The sequence below is a fragment of the Dasypus novemcinctus genome, chromosome 15 (genome assembly GCF_030445035.2).
Source record: "Dasypus novemcinctus isolate mDasNov1 chromosome 15, mDasNov1.1.hap2, whole genome shotgun sequence".
NCBI classification, from domain to species: Eukaryota; Metazoa; Chordata; class Mammalia; order Cingulata; family Dasypodidae; genus Dasypus; species Dasypus novemcinctus.
This window is the reverse complement of record NC_080687.1, coordinates 61,745,993-61,750,874: the sequence shown is the minus strand read 5'-3', so window position 1 is coordinate 61,750,874 and position 4,882 is coordinate 61,745,993. Positions and strand designations below refer to the sequence as shown.

General features: G+C 37.1%; 1 pseudogene; it reads right to left on the bottom strand.

Annotated features, from left to right (window-relative positions):
* Positions 1 to 1,189: 1,189 nt before the first annotated feature.
* LOC101446928 (protein SREK1IP1 pseudogene) lies at positions 1,190 to 1,653 on the bottom strand (annotated as a pseudogene).
* Positions 1,654 to 4,882: the final 3,229 nt, after the last annotated feature.

The window sequence follows — 4,882 nt, the reverse complement described above, 5'->3', positions numbered from 1 at the left end:
TGAAAATTTAAAATCTACAAAACATTTAAACCTGCTAATATGTGTTTGAAATACTTAGTCATATACAATTTCCATTGTTATATAAAGGCTTTTATGATGCAACTCCCTGGCTCTTAAATTTTTAAAAGCAGAATAAAATTCCTAATTCTGAATTTTTGTCATTGCTCCTGAGGTTTGTGATTAAAGTAGAAGACTGGAAATGTCCCAGACTGGTTATTTATAAAACCATAGATTCAGTGTGAAACCTGATTCAAAATTATGTACAAAATATTTCAGACAAAATAAATACATATGTTCATATTTATAATAATTTTCCATATTACTCAATAGAAACTAGCTTCATAAAATTTGCATACTGAATACCATAAACATCAATTCTAATGAAGAATCCCCTGTCCTCCTAAATAAAAATGTCTGTGTTTGAGGTATCACTTTAACACTTGCCAAAATGGCACATTTGTCAAACAACCCAGCAATTTATCCTAAACGTTCTTATCAGCATAATATCATCTCTATGAGTCTGACTAATAGACTGAAGTAGATGTATCTTTTTAAATAGGGAAGAAATATGTTAATTGTTACAAAACAAAGGAGACACTGTGCTAGAAACTGCATTTCATAAAACAGTGAAACTTTGTTATAAATATTTTCTTTATTATCTTCCTGCAGCCCTAATCAAGACCAATGAAGCAGTTTCCTCTCCTGTAACACTAAAAAAGCCTAGATTTAAAAACAACAGTGAAGAATTTCACTCTTTATACATTATATAATAGTATCTAAAGCTATTACATATTTCAGTGTCAAGTGCAAAACATCATCTGCTATTTAGCTTCATCCCTTGACTGACATATGATTCAGCAATACTCATGAATGAACTGCTAGGTAAATTACGTGAGCTGACTGTACTAAAGTCATTTTACAATCCACTTATGAAGTAACATCGTAGCCAAACACACACACAAATACCAAAAATGATGTGTTTTGTATGTACAGATCCATAATTAGGGCATAAGTAATTCAATACTTTATAAAATATATCTCTAAAGGCATAATGGTCCCAACTATGAAAAAGTATCTATGTGGAAAGGACTGTGATTTATTGCAAGTTATAATTATATAGCAAATTCCAAGGTCAAATAATTTTTAAAAAACACATTTTTAAATTTAATGGCTTAGGCTGAAATCTCAGTTACTTGCTGGAAATTTTAAAACTAACAGGGGCAGAAGAATGCTTTTCCTTTTTTCTCTCCTCTTTTTTTTCCTTTTTGTGATGTTTCCCTTTTTTTTGACTTGCTCTTTTTTTATTTTCTCATTTCCTTCTTCTAATATTTTTGAAGTGTCTTCATGAGTGGACCTGGATGAATAAGACCTTTTCCTCTTTTTTTTAAGATTTGCTTTTCTCTTTGTTTTTTGGATTTTTCTTCTCCTCTTCTTCATTTGCTCTGTTTTCTTGTAATGCCTGCAAATTATTCAGTTCTTCATTCTCTTCATCACTATCTTCACTGTTTGTGCTGCTAACATACAAAACGATGTCATTTTTGTGGTCTACTTGGAGAAAATGGCAGCATTCAAAAGTGAGATGACTAGGGTAGCCACATTTTTCTTCTTGCATCCTGCTCTGACAATGTCCTTGTTGCAACCTGAGATTGCCATGGTGCTGGCAAGTGGAGGGATAAACATTCACACACAAAGGATCTGCTTTTCATCCCTGAGTATAAACTTGATGTGCCTTTTCAATTTGGATGCTCATTCTCTTCAGTTCTTAGAAATTTTTCTTTTATTCTGTTCTTACCAACTTTCTCCCAAGTGCTTTCTTTGGTTTCTCCTTCAGAACACCTGCAATTAGGTATTAGACCTACTGTACTGATTCTCTAATTTTCTTATCTTTTGTCACTCATTTCCCATCTTTATTTCTTTTGTTTTACTTTCTTGGATGCTATTTTCATTTTTGTTATCTAATTCTGCTACTAAATTATTTATTCATGCCATCCCATTGTTCGCACCTGTGAGCTCTCTTGTGTTTCCTGAAAGTTCTCTTTCAGACCAGCTTGTACCTTTTTCATAGATGCACTCTGTCACTTTATCTCTCTGAAGGCATTACTTCAGTTTTTGGTTTGTTGGATTTCTTCTTTTTCCTTTGAGTTTTCCATTTATTTTGCATTTTTTTTTGTAGCTATTAGTTCATCTTGATCTTTTTAATTCATTATGAGGTAGTCCTTAAATGTTTAATGAATCTTGTATGTCTGCACATATTTAAGAAGGAAGCCCTAAAAACGGATTGGAATCTCTTCATGCATTAATGGACTACTGAAGGACGTGTGTGGCTGCCTAAAAACTGGGTATTTCCCTGAGAGACTCCAACTATCAGTACTTGTAAGGACCCTCGCTTGTCCAGTCACAAGTTTCCTTAGGAAGGGTCTCTCCAATTTCTGAATAGCATGGGGTCAGGGTACACTGACTCTTAAAGTTGAATCAGAAGAAGGAGATTGGTTGGGCTGACAGAAGGAGGTCTCGGTATTAAAAATCCTTTTCCAGAATGGCACCGGACCCTCACTCACACCTGGTGTGATTGTGTTCAGAGTCCCTAGAATGACCCATCATCTTCCTTCTACATAAGAAAGGGGTGACTGGACTGTTAGGAATGGAGGAGGGGCTCTAGAGGTCTAGCTGCTCTTTACAAAGATTTTCTTACATCTCTATCTTGCATCTCCACCTTTAGAAGTTATCTTTTGGTTTTTACTTCCTAAAACTATGTAAAGTTTTATGGCATAAATTGCCTTAATAATTCATCAGCTTGCCTAAGTCATCTGTTTTCCAGTTTTCCAAGTGTTGCTGATATCACTTCACTTCTGTCATCTTCTCTTTTGTTCTCTTTGTCTTTATTTTTTACTTTTACTTTTCTATCATTTTAATAGAGAATTTTTTTGGGTAACAGAGTAAATCCATACATTTTTTTCCTTTCATGATAAAGTATGAATTGTAGTTAACAAATTCTAGATGATAAAACAAACAAACAAACAAATCCCATATCCTCTGGATTTCAGTGATGAGCACAATAGAAGCTGCTATCTTTCTCATGTGATTGCCCAAGTGTGTCCGGGCAGGGGTAAGGTTTTCCTCTGGGCAATGATCCAGTGACCAAGGCTTCTTCCCTCTTAAGGTTCTCCTAATCCCTGGGGACTCCTTGTCTTCTCCATAAAGCAGAAGAAACTATTGAGAATACATACCTGGTTCTTCAAATTTTATCTTTTTATCCATTTCTAAATCTAGTATTTCTGGAAAATGTCAGTAGTGCCTATCAGCATCAGATGTTTTTCCTGAAGATTTGGCAACTTATAAACTAAAAGACAAGTTAGCTTATTTCCTGAAACCTCTCATTCACATATACACATATACCACGTACAATGATGGAGTAGAGACTCCTAGTTTACAAAAAGGGAGAACTGTTAAACACACGATAATTACTGGTCCATAGCAATATTAGAATCCTTGTGGACAGTATTCTGCCAAAGGAGGAAATTCTTACTTGGGCACTTGATCTTAACTCTGGGAAGAATTCCTTTTTCCATCACTCTCCATTGCCACCAGCACCATTTTCTGGAAATTTCTTCTTGTCCATTATCCATGGGCACAACTGAAGTGGGTATTGGTGAGAATGTTCTCCTTTGGAATTGCTCAAGTTTTCTAGCTCCTTCCTACTCACTCAAGTTTGGTGGACCCTAGAGCTGTTTGAAAGCTCTAATGGTAAAAAACTTTTTGAGCACATACTTGCAGTGTCTTTGTGATATGTATGCTCTACTTGTTTCCAGTCAGTTCCGTGTGTCAGGGACCTCCCACAAACCCAACCTTCTTTCCTATTGTTTTTCATGTATTTTTATTTATTTATTTTTTAATTGAAGATACATAGGTCACAAAAAATGTTACATTGAAAAATATAAGTGCTTCCCATACACCTCCCCATGCCACTCCTCTCACATCATCAACCTCTTTCATCATTGTGGCATGTTCATTGCATTTGGTGAATACATTTTGGAGCACTGCTGCACCACATGGGTAGTAGTTTACCTTGTAGTTTACACTCTCCCCCAGTACATTCAGTGGGTTATAGCAGAATATATAATGTCCAACACCTGTCCCTGCAATATCATTTTGGACAACTCCAAGTCCCAAAAATGCCCCCACATCACATCTCTTCTTCCCTCTCCCTGCCCTCAGCAACTACCATGGTCCCTTTCTCCACATGAATGCTACAATTTTTTCCATTAGTAGTCACAATAGTTCTATAGTAGAATACCAATAAGTCCACTCTAACCCATAATTTGGATGTCCACTCCACCTCTATTGAGAGGGGCATTAGATTTCACATGGCTGATGGATGTGATTCTCCTGCTTGCAGTTGTAGGCACTCTTGGCTCCCTGGTGTGGTGGTTGACCTTCTTCACCTCCCTGTTAGCTGACCTGGGTAAGTCCAATGAACCGGAGAGTAGGTGTTTCAACTCTGCTGAGGCTCAGGGCCCAGCTGGCACATGCCAGTCCAGAGATTCAAGTCTCCTGAATATACACCAACTTGAGCACCTACTACAGGCTCAGTAAAAGTGACAGAAGAGGCATGTGTAGAAAGGTCACATTTGAGTCCAACTCCATCACACTCAGGAGCACAAATTCCAAAGTAGGGCCCACTGACAAGGCACTGAACCCCAGAGCCATCTGCCACAACTGCAGAACTTGTGTGTCTCTGTAACCCTCAGGAGCACTGATACCTGGGGTTGTATCTACACTGGCTGTCTCTAGGATCCTGGTAAGGCATACATAAGCATGGTCCCTGTCATGACCTCCCAACTCTTTTTTGAAAACTTTCAGCCATAAAAACTCATTTGTCTTT